General features: G+C 41.3%; 1 protein-coding gene across 7 annotated transcripts in view; it reads right to left on the reverse strand.

Moving 5' to 3' along the window:
* ENOX1 (ecto-NOX disulfide-thiol exchanger 1) overlaps positions 1–12,740 on the reverse strand; it is a 550,271-nt gene that overhangs the window by 430,439 nt on the left and 107,092 nt on the right. For 6 of the 7 annotated variants that reach the window (XM_077855557.1, XM_077855564.1, XM_077855555.1 and 3 more), the window contains one exon: positions 2,014–2,078. The gene's annotated coding sequence lies outside the window, so the exon portion shown is untranslated. Of the gene's footprint in view, positions 1–2,013; positions 2,079–2,301; positions 2,321–12,740 lie in introns of those variants that run through there. The other variant, XM_077855560.1, reaches the window with a different exon arrangement.

Genomic DNA, 12,740 nt, shown 5'->3' on the forward strand with positions numbered 1-12,740 from the left:
ACATCTCTAAGGAATGGGTAATTTAAGTGCTACCTGGAGACCAGGATCCTCGTATTTTATCAACACTCGAATCTAAACACTTGAAAGAGAACTTTTAATAATTCTGAGCCAAGGAGCCATAGAGTGAGGGGGGGTGGGAAGATGACACAAGAGCAGATCTGTCTCAGTCTTCACAGATTAGTGAGAGGGAACAGAACGTTACATTTAATAAGTGCAAGGCAATGCAGCTGGGAGGGAAGAATAGCCTAAGTATGATTTAAATGGTATTGAATTAGCTGGAAAGATATCTTGATGCACTGATAGAGGCGGCATGTAAATTGGCAGTTCAGCCTGAAATGAGAAGGCACGGCTTGCTCACACAGAGGACTCTATTTTATAAAAGCTGTGTTTGCTATTACGTTTAAAGGAAAAACCTTAGCACATTCATGATGTTGTTTAACTTGGACTATCCTGAAATGAAGAATTCACTGAAGCCAAGGGTCAGATCAGATACCTGTCTACCTCTGATCGCTGCACTTTTTCTTTTTCAACTTCAGTTTGACCAGGGCCATTATGGTCTTTGTCATCACTCATTCAACCAATATTAAGCAGTTTGTGCTAGGGTACCAAGATGAGTTAAGTCTCCTTCCTTCAGATAGTGTGATGGCTTTTGAAATGTGATGTTGAGGTCCTAATCTCTCATTCATGTAAATGTGACCTTATTTAGGGGTTAGGGTTATTTTCAGATGGTCAAGTTATGATGAAGTCATTAAAGTGGTCCTAAATCCAAATGAAAGGTATCCTTATAAAAGGGAAATTTGGGGGCAGCCCTGGTGGCTCAGCGGTTTAGCGCCGCCTTCAGCCCAGGGCGTGATCCTGGAGACCCGGGATTGAGTCCCACGTCAGGCTCCCTGCATGAAGCCTGCTTCTCCCTCTGCCTGTGTCTCTGCTTCTTTGTGTGTGTGTGTGTGTGTATATGTGTGTGTGCCTTTCATGAATAAATAAATAAATAATCTTTTAAAAAAGTGGGGGAATTTTGAACACAGTGATAGACACACATAAAAGGAAGACCATGTGAATGCACAGGGAGCAGGATGGCCATCTGTACACCAGAAACACTGAATGCTACCAGAAGCTAGGAGAGAGGCATGGAAGAGATTCTCCCTCACAGCTCGTAGAAGAAACCAACCTCGCTATCATCTTGATTTCACACTTCTGGCCTCCAGAACTGTAAGATGACAAGGGTCTGTTGGTTAAGCCACCCAGCTCGTGGTACTTTGTTATAGCCACCAGAGGAAAGTAATATAAATTGAGTCATGAAAGAAGTGAGGCCAACAAGATTTCCAGTCAATAAAACTCTCTGAGTAAGTCTTTTTACACTGGACCACCGATCACCACCTTCTACAGCAGTTCCATAAATGCCATCAAAGAAAAAGATGATTTATATCCTATATTAAGGCTGACCCAATGGGAACTGTTTAATCCTCTAAAAAGATGATTAGAAAGAAACAGAAGCAATAAAGGTTAATGGAAAATTAATCTTGGTGACCTATTTGGGCAAATCAAAGTTGTGGGACATGCATTTATTTAAAAAGAAAATGCAAAGAATATTTAGAACAGCAACTCCAGATAAGGGGACAGAGATAAGACTTTAATTAGAAGAGTTTCAATATTCACATATTTACATAAATGTTGAAAAGATAAAAGCCTTCTGATAGGGTAATAAAGATGAACAAAAGTAATAATTCCACATTAACTCTGCAAAAAATGGGAAGAGAGTTTCCATGACTAGTCCTGTTCCCCGACTGGCTGTTTACAGAAGCCCTGTTGTAGGTATTTTGCAGATGCTCCCCAAATGCATGCTAGTTCACTGAGCTCACCTATGACAAGCCCTCTGCACCCCAGGCATAAGTGAGTGAAACACACATAAGAGAATGATGTCAATGGTATAATTAAGCTGAATCACCTCTCCTACAGTGACAAACAACATGCCATTATCCTACTTGTCGCTCCCTGGAAACACCATCCCTTTACCTGAGCATGGTGAGCTCTCTTTCCTCCACGTCTTATAGAGATGATATCATGCTGGCTGCAGAGACCTGTAAAATAAAGGCCATCTTGTTAGAAGAAACTCTGAACACCAATTTCAGAGAGCTGTTTGAACGTATGTAAGCAGATGCAAGGTTTCACTTGCAAAGTTTGAGCTGAACACTGCCCTTTCCCTATTCCTAGCCATTCCAACTGACTGCCCCTGGAGAACGTCCCTGCATGGTGCTAACCTGGTAACAATCACTAAATGTAAAAGTCTTATCATAAACACACCCCAGGAACTGTCAATCTTCCAAAGAATATTTCTGCTTTTAAAGTAGTCCTTGTTGCCAAAGTAGCTCCATCAGGGCTCATGCAAGAGCGAGGGCCTCCCAAATCTACAAAAGCCTAAATAAATAAAGCTGTATATTAATTAAAGGCAGTACAACTTAAAGTATCATTCCAAAGCAGTTTGGGGGGCTGACCAGTACAGGATTACCATTTTTAAGTGTGAGATGGCCTTCTTGCAAATTTTCTAAGATGAAATAACCGTTAGATACTTACAAGTTTTCTTTCAGAAAATCTGCTGTTGTGCAAACCATAAAAATGCAACTACACATTTTCATAGGATAAATCCCAACTTTATTTTCTAGAAAGTATTTTCAAGTCTTATTACTCAAGTTAGACCCATGTACCAGCAACATCAGCATCACCAGGGAGCCTGAAATATCGCACCTGAGCGCCTACCTGAGACCTACTGAAATAGAATCTGCATTTTACCAAAACCATTAGGTTATTCTGAAGCACATTTAAAGTCTGAGAAGTATGGTTCCGAAGTGCATTATGCATCTGGCCTGTGATTACTAGAATCACAAGAAATAAGCTGCCTGAAACTTCTAAGACTGTCCTCTGGTGTCCGGGAGTTAATGAAATCACAATCCCTTTACTACAGTTGCATGAATCTGGGAATCTACTGAACTCCCCAGTAACCACTTCCTGTTGCCTAAATCAACTTTTCATTTCCAGAACATGTATGCTAATTGTAAACTGATATCTAAAAGCATATCATACTTCTAGAAGGATTTTGTTTTATAGTCAAAAGACCAGCAGTGGGGGCCATTCATTCATTCATTCTATAACCGGTTATTGAACATCTCGTTAGGTGATCCATAATAACAAACATTGCACAAAGAGCCCAAAGTGGAAGGAGAGAGTTTTTAAACTGAATTGTAGGTCTAACATGGAAAGGTCAGCCCAGGAAACCAGGTTGCAGAGGTGGGTACAAGTGCACACTGGAATCCTAGGAAGACTTCCTGAACTCAGCTTTGAAAAAAACAAAAAGATGAAAGATTTTTCAAAAAGTAGCCTACCTAAGGCACAGTGAGTGTAGGGTTAGGTTAGGCAAGTACCTAGACCAGCAACGAGAGTCAACTATCTCACTTAGAAAAAATACTGGATTATGATTTCACATAGGTTTTTGGGTTTTTGTTTTAAAGTTTTATGTATTTATTCATGAGAGACACAAAGAGAGAGTCAGAGACACAGGCAGAGGGAGAAGCAGGCTCCCTGTGGGGAGCCAGATGCAGGACTCGATCCCAGAACCCCGGATCATGACCTGAACTGAAGGTGCCCCTTATAAGTTTTTTTTTTTTTAAACTTCTTCCAATATTTGTGTGGATGAGCTATAAATGTGGCGGCCCTTAGGGACATTTTTTTTCCCCTTTCAATCCTCCTACCTGTAGACAAGGAGGAATGGTAAACATCAAATGCAAGAAGCCCTAACTCAGAAGTCTGTGGAGCGCGGCAAGGGGGCAGGGATAGCAGAACCGTGCCTCCACATTTACTATTTGATCACAGAGAGTGTCAATGAAACCACCACCAGCAATTCAGGGACCATAAAGAGAATTGCATTAAAGTTAATACAGAAGTCAGGAATATGTCTCAGGCAAGGGACACTGGCTATTTGACAGGTGCACCGCTGAGAGCAATCGAAGGCTCTCAGTGTGGCCACCGTGTGCTCACCCCTCTCTGTGCCTCTCTCTTCTCTGTGCATTTAAATAGTTCTTATCCTTTCTCCTTGCCCCTCACTTACTCTGGTGATTTCTCTCATTCATCTTCCTTCTCCCTTAGTACTTCCAGGTGTACTCTAATCCAACTCTCCTCTTTTTCTTTTCAACCCGGCTGCTTCTCCACACCCTCCTTTTGTGAGAAGGAGATAAGGGACAGAAGCAAGGACAACTGAACATCTTTCTACTCTCTCCCCTTGATCTCTCTTCCCTTTGCTCCACTAATACCCCACACTTCTGTTCCCCTCTTCTACGCTCTCTTTCCTTTCCTAGAGTCAATCTCCGTTATCAGTATAGAGCCAGTTCTCCCAAGCACAGAGCTTAGAAATACGATAGAATTGCTGGCTTCTTCTACTGTCCCACTGTCATACTTGGAGTTTCCAGATTCTCCTAACCTGCCTGGGAAACAATTGAGAAGAAAAAAAAAACTTTAAAAATGTAGTAATTTAGCATTTTCTTAGTTTTAAAATGTCGAACAATTATGGATTATCCAGCTGCTTTGCTGAATGGGTACAAAAATATAAAATATACTAGGCAAAAGGGTTTCATTTTACCCCTAGTTTTCCTTAAGTGCCATTCCCTCCAACCCACCATGAATCCAACCTTTTCATTAGTCTTCTCCCTCTTTGTGCAGATCCCCTAGACCCTCCTGGAATGACTGAAATGTGCCTCATTACCAGCCCAAAGAAGATGAATGACACAGGTCAGAGTTAACTGAGTGCTTCTTGACAAAGACACAATGTAGCACACAAAAAGGCTCATTTAACGCCCCATCAGGAAGCCTTACAAGTTACAGCTTAATAAATATATGAAGATTATTATAATACAGAAAATGTCTGGTACCACTTCCCACATGAAATGCACTTACAGAGAACTCTACAGAGTAGACTGTTGATATGGCAATCTCACACATACTCTCTGAATTGCAGAAAAGCAATTTGGTTTTCTTTAGGCATTTCACTCTATTTTCAACCCCTGTGAACTATCGGCAAAACTTTGTAGACAAATCCCAGTCTTTTATCCCAGTCCTTAGATGTAGAATATGCCCCTAGCTTATAGTATATGCTTCCAAAATATTTGATGAAAGAATGAGTTAATTAACCAAACAATCAACTGACCAATCGATAGAGGCCTAAGACGCAACAGACGAAGTAGCTGGAGGAAAACACTATCACAACTAAAGCACTTTGAAAATTCCAACATTTTGGCCTTGTTATCTAATCCTATAGTCAAAATAGGGTCTTAGATGTAACTCGCCTCCAAGATCTAGTAAACAGAAGAGGGGCTGATTGGGTGGGGACACTGAGCAGTCCAATGTGACAACCAACATTCTAATAGGAAACTAGCAGATAGAAAACTCTAAAAAGTGGACAAAAGTTCTAAAAAAAAAAAAAAAACCCACAGTTAGCTTGGGATAAATTAGTCCTTCCATTTGTTCCCATGATATATACCCCTTTATTACTGATAGTCTCATCACACCATTATACTTCCTCAATAGTTTCTGTGTCACACTAGGGAGTGAAGACCTGGGCACAGCCAACCCCCCACCAAGATTTCCTAAGCAAACCAAGAAAGCTCCAGAATGGATTCACTGTAGGCTCTGATCCTACCTTGGATAAGGGGAAGAGGAGACATGATAAGATCATGCCTAAACAGAACCTAAAGAGTCTCCATCTCCCTGGATTTACCTCAGAATGCAGGGACCACATTAGCAGTTCCCCAAAACAGCAAAACAGGGACTTCCATATCAATCAAACAGGAGTCAGTGACTCCATATCAATCAAACAGGAGTTAGAGGCAGAGCAGGGCTAGCCTGCAGTGGTAATTTGTTCTATCTTGCTCTGAATCTCTTCATAATTTTTTTAAAATGTATTTTATTATGTATAATCAACAGTGTTCCAGAAATTGAAATTCACTTTCTTCATGTTAAAAAAACTCTAAGAGGTTCTTTTTAACCCTAACATCATCAGGCAGAGATGGTCACCCCTCCAGAAAAGAACTCCTCGGAAACCTATCTAATCTATCACACAGGAAGAACTACCGTGCTAACTTTCAACTCCGTTGCTCCCTCAGACTTGAATCAATTTTAACAAATGCCCTGCACTCACATCTGAAAAGAAGGATTGACCCTTTGAAGAAAAGACTTTGACAGCTCTAGGACACATGTATTTTAATTTAAATCTGATCTAGAGTAAAGCATCTGAATGGCAGATCAATGGAAACAGAAAAAAATATTTTAAAACAATCCCTAGATATTTCTTACATTACTATATCTGCATATCATGAGACTCTGATTTGTTACCATTCAACAAACAGGGTTTTCTAGTAAGAAGGAATTGAAGAAAAGATAGCGCTTAACTCTTTTACCCTCTAAATTTCATTTTGAGGTTTTCAGCAATCTAGTTGCCTAGCTGTGGAAGAATCCCAGCTCTACAATTTCAGTCATATCTATATAGTATGATAAGCATTTCCAGAAAGAAAAAAAATAGCTATATTTGCCATCTGTACTCACTACCTAAAGTTCTGCAGCTGTGTTTTTACACTGGGGCATTAAGAATGGCAAAGAGAAGTGGGGAGGAATCTGATACCCACCCCCAAAGCCAGTTTTAAGTGCCTTCTCCCCATGTGATTCACATGTTATCTTTTCAACATCAATTTTCTGTTCATTTTTTCCAGTACCTCAACATCTTTGGATTTCTTATATTCTCATCTCAGTAAGCTAGTGCTTATGGGAACGATAAAAAAAAAAAAACTATACTTTCTTCCACAATATTTGTGTGCATGTGTATATATAGTGTGTTCATCTGTTACACGATTTCCAAATCTGAACTTAAGATCAAATAGTCAAACAGCACATACCAACCAAGAGCTACAGAATGAAAACAGATCAATGAAGGAGTACCCCTTGCCACCACTGCCACTATGTTCCTAAAAGATGTAGTCTGGAAAAGCTACTTCTCAGTCCCTTGATCCAGCCAAGCCCTCCATTAAACAGATCTTCCAGACAGAGGAGACTGGGTGAATGCCTCTATCAGAGATCACCACATATTTTCATAGTTTACAAGGATAAAGCAATTACAGCTTTAGTCGTTCATGAACAAAGCCTCTTTAACATCTTAATGAGAACATTAAACTCAGTTTCACTTGGTTTGGCCTCCCCAGAAAGTCTGTTAGCCTTAGAGAAAGTTTCTTTAAAAAGCAGTAATGAAATTGCAGGCCTGTCTGTGCCCCATAGGGCATGACTGGGTCACAAACACTGGCTCCATTATTTCCCTCCTGAACAAGCCTATATATTTTGATAAGACTACAGTTTGGTAAATGAGAGAAGGCACCTGAAGAAATACCCTCCTCGTTTGCAGTATTTGTGTGCTTGTGTGTGCTCACTCATTTTATATCTGACTTGTCTCCTAATTCGCTTTTATGTTATACACAGCTTTGACTACAATGTGTGACTCAATAAATGTTCAATCATACTTTTCTGCTATTTTCCCTTAATCATTTTCTACTGCGTCTGTTCTCTTCTTGCAATGTGACTGATTCTCTCCAAGGCTACCAACTGCTGTTCGCCTGGAGACCCATTAAATTCAGCAGACAACTAAGAGAGCTTCAGAAGCCAAAGGTGAACAAGAAATCATTCTCAGACTCAGTGACTTAGCATGAATGTCTGCCTCTTCTTCTGAACAAAACCTGAAGCAGTGCACATGAAAGAGTTCATCATCTTGAAAACTGAGCAGAAGAGGAAAGCCAAAGGGGCTTAATTAATATGCAGGTAATTCGTGACATTTACCGAACACCTACTGTGGACTAAGAACTATTCTAGGTTCTGGGGTATGGTCTGGAATAAGGCAGACAAGACCTCCATTCCCACAGAGTTTAAGATCTAGCTGGAGAGACAGGTAGTAAACAACACCAACACCAACACCATGTTAGAAGGTCGCTAAGTGCTCTGAAGAACATACAACAGGGTAATGTGATAAGACAGGCTAGTTAAATAGGGTGGACAGGAAAAGCTCAGCAGAGCAAAAAGCTATAACAAATCCTTAAGGTCATGAAAAGACCTGCAGGAACCTTAAATGCATGTTACTAAGTAAAAGAAGATAATCTGTATAATTCCAACTATGTGACATCCTGGAAAAGGCAAAACTCTGGTGGAAATAGTATAAAGATCAGTGGTTACCAGGGATTGGGGAGAGGAAGAGATGAGAGGCATAGCACAGAGGATTTTCACACAGTGAAATGATTCCGTATAATATTATACAAGGGTAGATACACGTCATTATATTGTTGTCAAAGGCCATAAAATGTGCAACACTAAGCGTGAACCCTGAGGTAAACTATGGGCTCTGAGAGGTAAGGACACATCAGTGGAGGAGCACCAATTGTAACAAATGCATCACTCTGGGGTGGGATGTCCATCACGGAAGGGACTGTGCACGTGGTGGGGTAGGGGACAGGAGACACAGGAGAACTCTTTGCACTTCCTGCTGTGTTTTACTGTGAACCTAAAACTGCTCCAAAAAAATCAAGTCTATTTTTTAAAAATCCTTAAGGCAAGAAAGTGGGGGGCAGCCCAGGTGGCTCAGCAGTTTAGCGCTGCCTTCGGCCCAGGGCATGATCCTGGAGACCCGGGATCGAGTCCCACGTCGGGCTCCCTGCATGGAGCCTGTTTCTCCCTCTGCCTGTGTCTGAGCCTCCCTCTCTCTCTCTGTCTCTCATGAATAAATAAATAAAAATCTTTTTTAAAAAGTGGGGTGTGTTGAGCTAAAAGAAGCTCAGTTTTACTGGAGTTTAGTGAACAAGGCAGAGAGGAATGACATGGAGGTGAGTCAAAGGGTCATGGTTAGAAGTCTGAGTGTGACCCTAAAAGCACCAGGAGTCACTGCCTAGTTTTAAGCTGGGCTCATTTCAATGTGTTTTATTCTGAAACGTTGCCCTGGCTACTGTGTGGAAAATGGAGTATGGACAGGCAATCAACAGAGGATGGTGACGGTGGTCTGGTCGAGGGTGGGAGAAGTGGGTGGGTTTGAAAATACATTTGAAAGAAGAGCTGACAGGACTGGTGATGGGGAGACTGGATGTGGGGGGGCGGCGAGGGAGAACGAGAATCAAAGATGATTTCTGAATGGGAGGAGACAGTACTTCCGGAGATGGAGAAGATCCCCGGGGAACCACCTATGAGGATCACGCAAGGTGCCATGTATCATGTGGCGGACCTACAGAAGCTGTAGGGGTGTCTGCATCCACCAAAGAAGTCAAGTTCTGCTTGTGTGATCCCCGCCCTCAAGTGAATAACAAATGCATGTGTGTGCAAGTCATGGACATTCATACACTCATCTATATCCAAGTGGATATATGTGAATATATATAACATATAGGAAGTGGTTTTTGCCATTTTAAAGCAAATATAATATCACCTCAGTAATCTTTCAAGGACTAAAGAGAAAGATATTGTTATTTTCATTCACTTGTAAGGGAGCTGAGGGAAAATAAGGTGAAGGGTCTTGTTGAAGATCACACAGCAAGTGACCAGCAGAGCTGAAGCTGGGAAACAGGGGTCCTTGTAGGAGATCACACCATACATACATCACACACTCCTGTGTATCATCCAGAATGCACAGGGAGCCCTGCAAGCGCTGCTCTCAATGTTGAGAACACACATTCTGGATGAGGGTGGGCTGCTGCTGCCACCTTGCCTGTAGCTCATCCTGTCTGGATGCTATTTAAATAATCTAGAAGATGTGGTTGACAAAACTAAAAAAATCAGTAACACTGAAGCAAACCTTACACAGAGCAAATCAAACACTAAAGTGAATGTGACACAGATTTTTAAGTGGACGTTTTAACTACAAGCAACATGGTCCCCGTGCACAAACTCTCCAGAAACCCTCCTAGGGGTTATACAGATGGAGCTTCCTCATCAACGGAAGGAACGCATGTGCCCGTGACTCACTGGCATAACATTATCTCCTTATACACTTCATCTGGAATTCCTCTTCTGTTCCTCAGGTTTCTCAAAGAGCACCAAAAGCCTGAACAAATTTTAGGAAAAGGGAAAACAAAAACTCTAGAATCAAAAAGCTAACAGGTTTGGTTTTTGCAACATCACTTAAGAGGGTAAAATTCAGCCAGGTGCAATTAGCACTGAAATAAGTCAGATCATACTTCAGGAAGATAAACACTGGGGACAGGACTGGGAGGCCTGGACATGCTGTTTAGTCTGTGTACTACCTATACAAGTTTTAAAAATAGACTTCATTCTGCCAGGCTCTCCCTCAGAAGCTGTGAGGACTCCCACCTCACAACATTTAGAAGTCTGAAAGGGAAACAGTGAGGGGGTGTCTGCCTCTGTGTTTGTCCCTGTGAGTCATACATTCTCTGTTCTTTCTGAATGTGGGTTGTTTGTTTTCTTGTTGATTTGCAGACTTCCTCTCTACTGCTTTTCTCTAATAATGTTTCTCCAAAGGACCCCTCCAGAGCCAGCACAGCCCCATTAATGGACAACATGGCCACAGTCAGTGGTTCTCACAATAACTAGACTGAGAATGCCTGGGTTCGGAAGAAAGAGGTTAAGATGCTTGGTCAGTTACACCCCATCCTTCAACCTGGAGATTGATAAAATCATTTTTCTGGGCTAAAATCATGTATGATAATGGGAACCACTCTCCTCTGCCACTGGTTTTCTTACTAAGTGCTTTCATGAAGATATATAAGGGATATGCTCTCAGCACGCACAGAAGGACAGTTGACACGGAGAACACTCAGGTGGCTCACTCTGAAAGTCTCTGCAGGCTCTCAGCAAGGTTTCATTCACATCAAGATCCTCCACCTAGGCCTTATCTATTCCTGTCCATTCTGTCCTAGGGAACGCTTTTTACTGCATGGACACACCATCTTCTCATACCATTAGATTTTTTTTTCTTTTTGGGTAGGAGGGTAATTGAGATTACCAAGTGAGTTCAGAAAAGACAGATGGCAAGAGTCAAGGCAAAATGGGGGTAATTCATAGGAACCTAACTCGGAGAGCCTGCTCCTACAAAGAGCCTAAGCCTGTGATCAAGATAGAGGCCTGGGGTGTGTAGACAAATACAATACTAGGACTGACTGGGTAAAAAAGCAGTGGATTAGAAACCAAGGAGAAATTCAAGGTGGTGGCATTCTAACACCACTATGAGGCAACTCCATAGGCCAGGAGCAGAGGTTGCAAGGATGCCAATGGTACCTGTTATAGGAAATGGTGAGGAATCAAGCAGGCAAAAATCAGGTAAATACTGATACTCTTACCCCTTCATAGTCAAAACCATCTCTTTCCATTTATTTTTCTATATTTTTCCTTCCTTCACAGCCTGAGCCCAATATTAAATAGCCTATTATCTTCACATGACACCTGAAACTTTGGCCTGCCAATTATCATAGTGAGCATCCTATGAAGATCTGTGCACAAGCACACACTGTAACTGTCTTTGCAAAGCACTTTTCACATCTGTTGTGTCATTTAATCTCCACAACATTATGTGACATATGCACTTAAATAAATAAATCTAGGCCCAAAGAGATTAATCTTGTACAAGAGAAATAACTTTCATTCAAACCCAGATCATCTCTCTTTTTTAAGATTTTATTTATTTATTTGAGAGAGAGAGAGAGCACAAGCAGGTAGGGGTATGGGGGAGGGAGAAAGAATCTGAAGCAGACTTTATACTGAGTGTAAAGCCAACACGGGGCTCGATCCTACCACTGTGAGATCATGACATGAGCCACAACCAAGAGTGAGACACTCAACTGACTGAGCCACCCAGGTGCCGCCAAATCCAGATCTTGACTTGAACTCCTGTGCTTTTAGAATATGCTGGTGGTATATTTCTTGTATTTATATTTCTCTAACTCTATATGCCTTAAATTTCATTAATCTAGACTTTCAAGCATTCAGAAAAGTAAAAAAATGGTGAGGCAAAAAAAATCAACATTTGATTCCCCACTTACTTGGAAATCTGGGATATGCTACAATAAGTGTTGTGCCTATAATATAGGTATACAGAATGCTGGACCGGGAAGCTATCCTGCACCCTGAAGGTACAGAGGAAAAAAAGAGTCTGCTTTGTTTAGTCAATCTGAGCCAGCATCACCAACTTGGCACCAACATGCAATTTTAAAAATGGGGGTGCCTGTGTGGCTCAGTCTGTTAAGCATTGACTTTTGATTTCAGCTCAGGTCATGGTCATCTGAGTTGTGAGATTGAGCTCCCCTTTGGGCTCCATGCTGGGTGTGAAGCCTGCTTGAGATTTTCTCTCTCCCTCTTCCTTCCTCCACACCCCCATCCTGCTTGCACATGCTTTCTCTTAAAAAAAAAAAAAAAAGCATCTGCTAATTACAAATAATATAAGTCTATGTTCATGACTAATCAATGTTTTTTTTAATTAAAAAAATCCCTCAAATATAAGAGGTATGATCTTAAAGTAATAGCACTGAATCTATAGGCTAAAATAGAAAACAAACACCCTCATATGATTTTATCATATATTATTCTGTAGTTCAAATTTTCTCTTAATTCATATCTGCCTCTTCTTGAGTCCAGCATAAAGCTGCTTCTAAAGTGTTTGTTGGGATCCCTGGGTGGCGCAGCGGTTTGGCGGCTGCCTTTGGCCCAGGGCGTGATCCTGGAGACCCAGG

This window comes from Canis aureus, chromosome 17 (genome assembly GCF_053574225.1).
Source record: "Canis aureus isolate CA01 chromosome 17, VMU_Caureus_v.1.0, whole genome shotgun sequence".
NCBI lineage: Eukaryota > Metazoa > Chordata > Mammalia > Carnivora > Canidae > Canis > Canis aureus.